The sequence below is a fragment of the Etheostoma spectabile genome, chromosome 14 (genome assembly GCF_008692095.1).
Source record: "Etheostoma spectabile isolate EspeVRDwgs_2016 chromosome 14, UIUC_Espe_1.0, whole genome shotgun sequence".
In the NCBI taxonomy this organism is placed as follows: Eukaryota; Metazoa; Chordata; class Actinopteri; order Perciformes; family Percidae; genus Etheostoma; species Etheostoma spectabile.
In genome coordinates this window covers 4,447,320-4,460,742 of record NC_045746.1, presented here as the reverse complement: position 1 = coordinate 4,460,742, position 13,423 = coordinate 4,447,320, and positions in this window count along the sequence as shown.

Below are 13,423 nucleotides of genomic sequence, written 5' to 3'. Positions count from 1 at the left end.
TACAAATTCATATCTTTTAAGGCATGTTCATATCTTGCTCCCAATCTTGCACTGACAGAAAAAAATGAATAATCTCCACCCTAAATGCGTTCATATTACTCTGTTGTCATTACATTGCTGCTTTGTCATAATAGGATTTGGGAGGATGAAAGTTATAAGTCTCTTAATGGCCATAGTGCATTTAAGTCTGAATACAAAGAAAAGACCACTCTTAGTTTGCTTTGTATCAGTAGCCACCATATTAGTTCTGTTGAAACTTGGATTAATTAGTTGTCTTGCACTTATCTAAAAAAGTTACCTAGAAACCCAATGAGCTTCAAAGCTGAAAATCTAATAGCAGCATTTAAATTCAGTCAGGGAAAAAAGCATTCATCATCCTAAAGAGTACAGCGAATAAAGCCTCTCGCTGGCTTAGACTGCTGTGATTAATTTGTTGCCGCTCCCTGTTTACGTGTTGGGAAAAAAGGAACTAAAATCTTAACGAAATCCATGAAATGATAAAAGCAACAATGCATTAGTCCGTCTCTCAATATTTTTCAACTTCCCTATCCTGACTGTGGTATTTAGCATCATTCCTAATAGAGAGATAAAATTCAAACTGGAGTAAGTAGTGCTTTTATTGGGGACTATTTCCACCCGTGCATTAATGCACACCGTGTATTACAGTACTATGGTGTATTAGTAGTAAGTATTTACAGCAGGAAAGTGTATGTAACATTGACTCAAAATACACTAGAGGGTCCATGTTTATGGTAATGAAGGAACATGTCAACCAGGGCAACAGTGTGTGGTGTTTTTAAGAGTTTTGGGGCAACAATGAAGCTCTACGGCACAGAGGAGCAAGCTATGTCAGGCACTGGATACACAGACAATACTTCATTGTTGATTCGGGTCTTTTCATTGGATTTGCAGACACAAACAAGAATATTAATATCACCAGACCTTTAGAATAGTCTGCAATGACATGTTTAGTTCTACTCACATTTTCTGTCTGTGTCTGTGTTATTATCTGTTTAATGTCGGTTTAATGTATGTGATGGGGGTTAGTATGTAATTGTCAACTGGAACAACACGATTGTGTGAGACATATGAGATATTATTAGACGGCATGACGGTATAATGAATTACAGTTTGAAATGTATTATTCTATGGACCTATGGAGTGAAGCTAAGACACAATTTGCACATTTAGTCATAGAATTAGTCTCTGGAGTCGATCTGTATAACATGTAAGTAAGTTCACATAATAATACTACATACTAATTGGCTTCTTAATTACCAATAATTTATAATAAAATGTAAATAATTAACAATATGAAGATACATAGTGCTTTCTGCTATGACAGTATAACAGGATATTTTAGTACACAAAATCACCTTCAAAAATAGGATGTATAATGGAATGTAAAGTTGCAGTTTAGCCAACAGAAAATACAGCAATACTTATCTTGTAGCTTCGCTTAACAATTCCCGAAATTCCCTTTTGAAGACATTTGGACCTATTGCAATAATATATTTCAAAGACTTTTTTGTTGCTAGCCAGGTATGAAGAAGGAACGGAAAGACAATCACTATGAGAGAATTACATCATCATGCTTTGATGGTTTCAGTTATTTATTTTAGTACAAAATTCATCTTCCTTTTCATCTTTATAATATACTATTAATCTCTGGGGTTAGGGAAAGACAGATTCTATATATTTTGTATGTTTGTGCCAATGTAAATATGAACCATCACTGCGTATATGATCGATATGTGCACTGTGAAATGCTCCGTTTTTTTCATGTTCCTGTCATTTATTTTCACTTGAGTTTGTCTCTTTCTCCCTCTCAGCTTGGACTGGCATCATCTCAAAGCTGATTAAAAACAAAACACTGCATTTTGTAAAAGCCAAATTGATTGGAGTGTTTTTTTCAACCCAAGATTAGATTTTTTTCCAAAGATTCTGTGGTGTTGCTCTTTATTCCCGCAATCAGAGAAACAAGCTTCAAAAGATGAGAGCGTTTAAATTCAAATGGACAATTTGCACCACTTATTGGACGATAAAAGGTACTTTTCATTCTGTATTTTTGAAATGATGTAATGAGATTATGGACTCGAAAGTGAAAGGAAAATTAGTTATTTTTTCTAACCACACCGACACAAACTTTGAGTCATTGCTGCAACCATCTCTGATGATTCAGCTGCATTTTCCTCACCGATGCCATTCTTGTCAATGTTTCAGGGTTGAGAGATTTTGTATAATGAGTGTGCGAGGAAAACAAACTTACTCCATTTTGGTTGTTATCGTACTAATAAGGCAGAGTTCTCGTCTTTATGTGAAGATTTTTCAGCCATTCTATAGGCAGCTACTGTATAATATGCAATTTCAAGCTCTGCTGAATCCTAATGGTACAGCCCAAAGAAGAAGACTGTATCATCCTGCGAATTCACAGGCCTTCTGAGTCATGAGATTAATAATACGACAACAATAGACGTGTATGGAGCTGTTGCATTATTTTCCTGACAAATATTACCTCCCAACAGTATACAACCAATCTCATCAAAAGGAATCTTTCAATAAAATATTCAATGCAAAGTCTAAAATGGTTTACATTCTGTGTTGCATATGAAGGTAAAGAAGGACGAGTTACGTAATAATGAGGACACAATGAGGGCAAAATCTCCATAATTGTCATACATCCTCCTGTCATGGGCTTTTCTTCTGGAGATTTAATTGAACACTAATGCAGAAAGTAAGAGGAAGGAGCCATGCTTTGAAAAGCCTCCATCTTGTGACCATGTCTACCCGGGAAACGGGAAATGTCAGCGACTGACTATTTCAGGCATTTGAGAATGTTCCCTGAATTTCACAGGTCACTGGCCGAATCCAAGAATGTTTCATGTGTGCTCAGAAGTCGGCTGTGAAAGTGATTTTGTGCGTGGTTCTACTTAGGAGTGTTAGCCTACATGTAGGCTGAGTCCTTGGTTTGAATTCTTTGCTGCGTGGCATCCCCTATCTCTCCCTCCTTTGTGGCCATTCTCAAATGATCATAAAGGCAATAAAAGGCTCTTTAAAAAATATGTTTCAAGGTGACCGTGGCTACTCAGATGATGTCATGGCTGATTATGTGCCCAGAACATTCATGTCCATTCATTCCAACTCTGACTGGCTTGGAGTGTTTTCAGCTGTCTTGGGGATTCAAACCTAACACGCGGCCCTTTGCTGCATATTAACCCCTCTCTCTCTCCCCCTTTCCTGTCATTCACCTGTTCTAATAAGAAAGGCAATAAAAAGCCCTAAAATATTCTGTAAAAAAAAAGAGAAGAAACTTCAGCTACAGTGCATCTCCATCCAAAATGAAAAATCCAAGCAGCTCATATACATTATATTGTCCACAGATATGGAAGAACTTGATGATTGTGGCTGAGCTTGGGAGATATTTGCTGAATCAGTTTTATTGATTGATTTTATGTTTTTAATGTCTTTGTTTAATTACTGTTTGTGTGTCTGATTGTGCTGAGATTTTTAATCTCAATACGTTTTTTTACTAGTTAAATAAAGGTTAAATAAAAAATAAATTAAATGTAATCCCTCAATAAAACTTTCATTTCCCATTTGATTTATTTAGACCCGAGACTTAACGGTTGGCCCCCAGATCAGCCAAATTTCTGTTGACGTTCGTGCCCCCAGCGCTGGGGTTTGTGCTGGCTGGGTTCAGGTTGCTGTAGTCTCTGGCTGGGGGCTAGCTGTGGTTGTCTCCCTGCGGTTGTTGGACTGTGTGTGTATGTGTGTGTGTGTGTGTGTGTGTGTGTGTGTGTGTGTGTCAGTGTTGTGACCAAGTCATCTTTTCTCAAGTCTTTTGGTACAAGCATGTCTCGAGTAATTTCAAGTTATGTCAAGTCAAGTTGAGTCCCAGACCAAGTCACTTTTAAGAGCACACTTAAAATTTTTGATTAGTGACATTTTAAATCCAGAAGTGATTACATGTGGCACAGACACAGCCATTTTGGTGGTCTGGTCCAACTAATGAGGCTTCATCAGGGTTCTTTGTTGTAACATGTTACCATAGCAAGGGGTTTGACTGATAGCCAGTCAGCTTTTTAAGTTGTCCAAGCGTGACTCACAGTTTGCGCTACTACCGAAGAGAAAAAAGTGTCAGTTTAGCAGGGACCATCAAGGAGGGAGACATATTTAAAAGGACTGCCTTCATGTGAGAATGGCGTATGACTTCTGTGTCCAGCATGAACTAAAACTCAGCTTAATTTTATATTTAACCGCTAACATTCAAACGTATGAATATGTAAGTCATCCGAGTCATCATGCCTCAATTCAAATCAAGTCTCAAGTCATTTACTTTCCGTCAATTAAAAAAAAAGTGCCAAAAAGTTGCAAATCACCTAAAGAGTGACTCGAGCCAACTCAAGTCCAAGTCACCAAGTCCAGATCTCTGTGTAAGCACATGCCTGTACAGTATGTGTGTGCCAGCTACAGTATTATGGGCGTAATGTAAGAGAAAGGAACCCCTACTGTGGTCAGTGCGGTTGTAGAAAATCAATCAAACCATCCCAATCTCTTCTCGCTCAGGGACTTATCTACATCGCCTCATATCTGCTCGTGAGAGATAGGACTTTTGAGTCGTGATGGGATTTAACAGTAGTGGCTGCACTCATTGAAAGTTGCAACACTTTTGCAGCAGGCAGAGCTCTGCATGAAAGGAAACCTGAGCAGAAATATAAAACAGACACGTTTCATGATCATTTTGCAGGAGGAAAAATCTGTTTTGTTTTTTTACATTCATTCATGGTTAGCACATCATCCCCAGAAGTTTTAACTGACTAATTTCAGAGAGCATCATGTCATCAGTGCTGTGTTTTCAACATGATGCGCTCACAGCACGTTTCCACATTTTAAAGGCCAAGTCAATCTATTCACAAAGCCCAGAACAATCAAGATTTTTATTGGATTTTAAAATAGCACTTTATGGTGTTTGCTGCTTCAGGAAATTAGCATCCCCCAGAAGCATATGGAGAGAGGAGTGGAGATTGCTTAATGAAATAACTCCTCATTCAGGATTACAATGCAACTCTCATAAATTATAATCCTAAATGAGCTTTGTGTTTTCAAACCCTGTGATGTATTATTGGAAGACAATGCTCACTACAGGGTAATTATCTAGGCCCTCTCGATTTCAACTCTTTGATATTAAAAACATAAGTGACAAAGCAATGTCCTGAAGCAGATCACAGATCCACTTGTGTGACAATATACTGTATACTGACACATTTATCTTAGCACCTTGTTTTGTATTAAAGCTGCAGGATGAGAGATCCGAGGCGTTAGAAATTAGAAAGGAGAAAGAAGGAGTATTTCAATTAGGAGAGCCTTCGTTGCATCAACGCAACTGTGTATTTAAATAATATGAAATGTACAGAGTCTTTGGAGATTAGATTCCATTCTTTACCATTTTACCACTTTTATAAAGGGTAGAGAAGCAAAGACATATCCTCCCCTGATGGTGTCTAGACATTGATGGTGGCATGAAGGGACCCGAAGACCGGACCAAGGAGCCAACAGGAGCGTTCTGCCGGAGGAGGACCCAGGGTGCCATGGGTGAAGAGGAGGAAGGGGAGGAGGAGGGTTGCACTCTTTGCATGAAATGACAAACTGACAGTAGCAAAGAGGAAAACAGAGTGATTGGCTTGTGAAAATTCATGCCCGCTTCTGATTGGTTAACAGAAAATTGAAGAGAGAAAAGTGATTAGTTTAGAAGTCTTCCTGAAGGAATTTACACTGAGCTCCATTCGTAACAAAGTATTTTTTTCCAACCTTTGAGGGATCCAGGAGGAGTTATCTGTGTGTGCCGAAGGCTGCTGCGCATTGTGCTACTCACGATGCAGCTTCTGACCTTACTTTTAAATTCACTGATTCACTTTCAGAAGAAACACTGAAAGAAACATCTGTTCAATCACAGTAGAAAGCCCAACACAACCTGATGGTGTGGGGTTGATATTGCCTCCTGACATGTAGGCTCCTTCAAAGAACATAAACAGAAAGGTTTTCTTTCTTGTTTGTCCTAAAAGCAGGAGTGAGCCTGTCAGTCTGCCCAGGGCTCATAACAAGTCTTAGACAATTACGGTCTCAGTCATGTCTCACTAATAGCACTTGTTCCCTCATTATACACTAATGAGATTTGTGAGGCAAATTATTAATTATCAGGGCCCTTGATAGAGTACATGCTGTGATGGCGGAGAGGCTTTCCATGAGACAACAATATATTTCTGCCATTCCTTCTTTAGGGACTTAAACTCACATCTTGTTTGGAGGCTTTGCTGTAGGTTCACTTCTGCCAGATATTTTAGCATTCGACAGCAGAAATGCAATTATTCACAGTGTCAAGATAATTTCTCAAACAATGCAATTTTCTGGAATCTAGGGATGTAGAACCCATTAGTACACTTCTACTTGTTTGTCTGCTTGTATATTGTCAAAGCGTTGAACAAATTAACAAGTTTATTCCTCGCTGACATTGCTCAAAGTTCATCCGCATAGTTTTCTCTATCCTCAAATGGTCCTAAAATGCAGGAGGTGTTACTCAGAGATGTGGAATGCTTGTTTAATATAAACATAAACTAGGAGCACAGCTTTGTGTGATCTTATTTTCTAAATAGGAAACCTTTGACCTTTAGCCAGACTGATTATCTGCGCTGGTAAAATATCATCAAATTGTTGTTTCAGTCTGCTTACAAATATCTCTGATCCCATACAGCTAAAATGCTCCATAACGTTTGAGCCACAAATTACAACATCTACTGTGCAAAAATACAGATATTCACCATGTGTTGTAATTCTTTGACACACAGAGTTTACAGCGACAGGCGAAAAAACCCAAAGTGCTTAAAGTTAAGGGACCACGGAGTCTCGTTAAACACCGGGTTAGCGGCCAAAGGTTCACTTCCATCCAAAGGCTGTGAGCTCGGATTTTCCACGGTGCTCAAAGCATTTTATGAGGGCTCCCAGCACAGCGGGAGAAGCACTAACTTATTTCAGTTTTATTACTACAGTGTGAACTCAAGTGAGGTTTGAAGAGATACAGCTTAAAGGGGCGTCTAAAAAATAAGAGACGGGCGATTGAAATTCTTACAAACGTGCTGTGCTTTTGTTCATATATTGTACATAGCCTACATGTTTCTCAAAGCAAAAGAAAATATATGTTTGCAATAAATTTTTTTAAATCTGGGTTACGCTTCACAGGCAGACAGACAGACCAACCGACCAATCAGACAGACAGACAGACAGACAGACAGACAGACAGACAGATAGATAGATAGATAGATAGATAGATAGATAGATAGATAGATAGATAGATAGATAGATAGATAGATAGATAGATTACAGTGAATAGATCAGTACCATGTTCACGTCTGTGCACTAAATATTAGATTAGATTCAAGATTAAATTCAACTTTTTTGTCATTGCACAAGTCTGGACAACCAGTACAACAAAATGCAGTTTTTACATCTAACCAGGAGTGTAATCATTAAAGTTACTTTCATATATAGCAGCGCTTAGAAAAGACGTAAAACACAGAATGCAGTGCGATCATGTTAGTCCATTGTTGAATTATTAAAGTGCATTAGCAAATAAAGTGGATAGAGTTCTGAGAACTCAGACAGTCCATAGTCCAAATAATAGTATAGCTGAGGTATAGTAAAGTACATCAGGGATCAGAGGTAGTCAGACAGTCCATAGAACATGTGCAAAAAGATAGGGGGCGGAGTGGGGGCGGCGCAGGGGCAGAGGCTAGTGTTGGGTCTTGGTGTTGAGTAGCGTTATGGTGTTGTGGAAAAAGCTGTTTCTGAGCCTGCTGGTGCGACTCCTAAAGCTCCTGTAACGCCTCTCAGACGGGAGAATGGAGAACAGTCCATGACTCGGGTGTGTGTGGTCCTCGATGATATTGTGTGCACGTCGCAGACACCGTGAGTGATGAAGGTCGGTGATGGCTGGGAATGATGTGACAAGGATTTTTTGAGCAGTTTCCACCACCCGCTGTAGGGCTTTCCTGTCAGCCATTGTGCGGTTCCCATACCACACCGTGAATCAGTTATACGCAGTTAGTTAATGTGAAATTAGTATAAAGTTAGCCTATAGACTAGTTATCTTAGCATAAAGACTGGAAACCTTGTTGTTCCTGCATTACCAGCACTTGTTTAGCTAGAAAGTAAATAAGCATATTTCTTTAACTACAGTATATTCTGCACATTATGTATATTATTACAGTAACCGTCAACTCTTGTAACATACATTTGGCATGGGAGTATTGGATATAAATAAGACTTAATAAGCCTGAACCCACTTTAACACCCCACTTTAGCTCAAACACGCTCCCTACTTCTATTAAAAATTGCATTATGACATAGACCCCCCGATGTGAGTGGTATGTCCCCTTGCTAATAAATAAATGTGTATTAATAGCATTCATGTGTGCGTGTTTAAGCACAAATAGATCCTTTTATTGCTTCAAGATAAACAGCCCACACACTGTTCCTTCAAGGCACTTTGTGTACTCAAGCTTTAAATCACACAGTTAAAAAGAAGCATGTGTTGCCCCCTCAGGATAATATACTGCAGCAGGTTCAGAGGGGAAAGTCAGCCACCTTCCACCCACAGATAAGGTATTGTTTACTGTCATTCATACCTGCCTGTGGCGCCCTAGCCATTACACACCACATATCACCTAGCAAGCTTAAATCAAGCTCACGTAGCACCAATCTGTCTTACTCCAAAGGTCTTAAAATGCCTGCCGAAGTGGAAGATTAGCATCAGTGAGTGCCAAGCACACAAGCAACAACACGCACAACCGTCACACACAAACTGAAGCATAAGCAGGGACATCGGTGACAAGATTCTGTTTAGAGGAAGCAAACTGACAGAGACAAAGTTGAGCAGTATAAAATTTTTCCTTGCATATTTATGAGATTCTTCTCTTGGGTTTTGCCTAAATAGTGTGATAGGCTGTGTGCATGCAAGAAATTTACTCACCGAGATGTTGACAATGAATTATAAGTCTGAAGATGAATGACAAAAGGAAGATGGAGAGAAAAAACAAAGACAGAGGGAGGCTAATAAGCAGAACCAAAGGAGGAGAAAGTAAACATGGTTGCTTTTTTCTGCCCCTTGCACTTCAAAGGTGGTAAATATTTTAATATTCGGCAGAAATTCAAGCACATGCACAAGATAATGCAACCACTTTAGGGTAATCACGACGCAAACCTCAAGTTAATCCTGAATTTGAATATGTAAATTTATTGGCTGAGGCCCACGTAGGATTGGATGGGATGATTTTTTGGGAGCAGGTCGGTGAGTCCTCTGTCTGGACTTTCTGTCATCCTTGGGGTATCCTCAAAAACCTGTTAGAGCTCAGTTAGCCAGCACTGAGCTCAGTCTGCATATAAGCCCCGTTCCCCGAGCACACACCTAAACCCTCAGGATTACCAACATTAAGATAAAAAATGGTCAATCCTGAACGCCACATAAACCAGGCAATCAGGAGGGCTGATGGTCATCTTGTTCAAAGTACTTCTTAATCTCCTCCAAATCTGCCCAGCTCTGTCAGGATGTTGTTTTTTTTGCCAAGAGTAATGTCAACAGACTGCACTCAGAAAGTAAGATGTTGTGAATCTTGAGGAGTACTGCTGGGTTGGTGATTCCAAAATAACCACACATTCTATTCTGTTAATTAGGCTAATTATGGTTTATTACAGCTCAGATTCTAATTTCATACTTGTGGTTCCAAGTTCATCCTTGACTTTTGAAACCGCTTTGACACCTAAACATAGATGAGCATTAATGGAAACTTTGAACATCAACAGTCCCTCAACATTAAAAAAATGAATTCAGCTAGAGGCAATTATGTCAAGGAATTGAGCATGTTTGAGATTTTAAAGTATGAATGAAACAACTGACGTCCCCCTGTTCTCAGATCTCTGATTGATGGCTTTGGTGACCACAGTGTTTTCTGAAACCTTAAAGATGATGGCCAAGACTATGAAAAAGAGGTTGAATTTGTAAACTGGAATTATTCTTTAATGTCACTTCTTCAAGCATAGCTATAAGTAAAAAGACAGACTACATGGGGAATAGTCACATTAGCATTCAATGTGGTGTGTACACCTTACAGTCTATATGTTATATACTGTAACACACACTCAAACACACATCATCAGTATGGGAGCGAAGCAAAGAGAGTGCGTAAATGCCGTTAAAGAAAAGCTGTCATGGTTTGAGGTGAGCTCAGGACCCGTTAAACCTTGATTTTCCGTCTCCTTCACTCTGACTTCTTTTAGCTGCCTGATCGGTATAGCCATGGCTTTCCTCTGAAAGCAAAGAGGAGCATGCTGGGCCTAATGATGACCCAATGATTGAAATGGAAGGTACGGTACACAGACTGAATTACTAAAAGCAATGCAGAGGAGCCGTTGACAAATTGGTGGGTGAAATATTGGCGTATATGGTTATGGTGGCTGTCAAACACATTTTCAAAAGAAGACAGATAACGTGAGCATGGTCTACTTTTCTTTGTATAATGAATTGCTGCATCATTTTGCCATCAAGTAAAATGAAAATACTGTAAACATTTCTGAGTCACTAATAGACTCAGTTTCAAGTGTCAAAGTGAAAAAGTGTCATCTTTCCTGCAACGTGACAGTGTTTGATCCTTCTTTTAATTTCAGCCATTCACATCATGTTGTCACCTTAAATAAATTGTGTTAAATACACTATACTACAAAGTAAAAGAAACAGAATCTGATCCAGTAGTTGGTGACCTTTTGCAGAGACGTTACAGTATGTCGTGCTCCATGCTGTCAGCGTTGGTGTAACCTAAAGGGCAAAATGTGTTTCCAGCACGTAGATCAAAATTCGTGTTGCATCTTTAACTCCTGAGCTCAGAATTAATAGGTACAACACGACTGTAATGTGCATTAACGGTGAGTCTGTCTGCTGCAAACTTAAAGGTCAGCATGTTCCTTCATCACACACAGCGGATTGTTTGTCTGCATTATGAGAGATAAGGTCCATTCTTGTTGTATAATCTCTTCACAATAAAAACGTGTAAAGTAATCTGAGGGCAGTGGTCACTGGGTGGATAGACAGGAAGTGCAAAGATAACACTGCCCTTTTGTAATGCTCTTAAGTCAACAATACATTTGAGTATGCCCGCTAATCAGAAGTATTTGCATATTGTGAGGCCATGAATAAACCACAAACACAATAAGATTTGGGAGATATTGTAGCTGATTAAATAGAGAGACTCTCATGTGTAATTTATCTCACTACTCAAAAGTCATCACTGTTTGTGTGTTGTGAAAAGGAAGGACACGAGGGGACGAGACCCAAATTACGTTTTTCTTTGTTTACCGGTATAAATATTCAGCCGACAGTATTAGTGATTCACACTCTTCTACTATGACTACTGACTTCATTCACGGCTCACTTATTAGGCAAAGTGGATGTGAGTCATTTGTTACAACAATGGGAAATGACACGCAAGAGCACAGTCATTACTAGTCATCATTGCAAGCATTGCATTAGAAGGCCATCAGGCCAGGACTGAGACCATGAATCAACATCATGCACAGAAAGTTATTCTTGCTGCAATCAAACTGACCCAAAACGTCTTTTTCCTCAAAGTCAGATCAAAGCTCCCCTGTGGAAAAATGAAAATTCACCTCTTTAAAATGAGATGTGTATGATACACCGTCCCCTTTCCAAAACTGTGTGGAAACCAGTAATTTACACCAAAACATAAGTCCAGAGGAGAAAAAAAAATCAATACCAATTCCTCAAAGACAGGAGTATTGACTTTGTGTTTTCTGTGAGGGTATTTCCAAGAGCACCAGCAAGTGCTGCTGTTATGATGTATACTATTACACGATGTGAAGTAGAACAAAAGGGTTGATTTATCACAAGCCTGAGACGGTGGTGTTGTTTTGACAAAAAGATATCTGGGAGCAGAAGATTGTAATGTGATGTTTGGATAATTTTCAGTCAATTTCAAGTACATCTTACAGAATCTTATCAGTTAGATTTTTTTCTCAGTATACAGAGCTGCCATTAAAAATATCTTTCCCTATTCTATTTACTGGTACTTTATTGACAGCAATTAAACTCAAACCTCTGTTGGGCTCTGGTGTTTCCTCAAAGGTTTTCCCGCCCTGCTCATGTTTAAGACCAGTCACAACATTTGTTTCCCCTTAAGCACAGCTAGTCGAGCAACAAATTAGCGGTGACTGGTGGAACAAGATTCTCAGAGGGCCGTTGTGAAAGTTCATGCAGTGGAGTCTGACATCCAATTAGCTGCTTCAATCCTTAATACCAGCCAATATGAAGGGAAAATGCTGACATTATGTTCAATAAATACAGAAATAACTATGTCTATTAAAAACTAAGGGGTTTGAATATATAAATGATACATTTGATGCATTCTGCAACATATCTGAAACTATTTCCTAACACTAAAAAGCTCGTATTGGCAATAGGCCCGGTGGAATTTCATTGTGGTCTATAGCGCGCGGAACAAATTTGTTACCAGTATCAATATGCACAATGCAACTAAATGGCATACTCATTATGAACCACATGCCATGAACCTTTCTGAACTCCTTCCCTGGGATAGTAAGGTTTGTTTGGTGATAGGGCTAAATCAATGAGACCGCTTTAATGAAAAGCTCTGTGAATACGCCATGCTGTCATTATGAGAGAGCAAATGGGTTTGCCTAAACCATGCACAGTTCCCTGGCTACAGTTTTCGATTTTCTGCTCTTTCAGAGGGAGACACTGATATTAAAAGGTTTTCATGTGTGTATGTGGGTTCCAGTTAGCCTGGCACCCTAAATGTCTTTTCTAAATGTCTTTTCTACCCTGATGGTAGCCTCTATGTCTTCAATTCTCTGTCAGATAAGATAGATAAGATATTTTATTTTTTACTCCTGTTAATTAACAAAATGAGCATGTGACAATTTAAATGACAAAAGAGCACAAACTACAGCTGATGGCTAAAGAGCCCTTGAGACCAAAGGTGGTAATGAAACCATTGGCTTGCGCTATATTCACCAAGACAGCAGCAGCTACAGCTTATAGCTCATGCTACTGTAGCTAGTTAGTGATAAGCATAATAATACTATTAGCAACTAGAACGTCTTTTCAAAAACCGTACCATTATTAGCCAACGGCAACTGTAACCTTTAACCTTTAGTTTGGGTTTGCTCCAGAACTGTTTGGATTTCTGTTTCATTATTAAGAATAAAAAAAACCACTGAAGTTATATCAAAATATATTAATACTATTATATTACATTTTACTTGTGAACACAAGAAGACAGTTTCCACACTACAGAATAGACAGAAAATGCCTAACTGGAAGCTCTCTACAGCCGCTTATTTA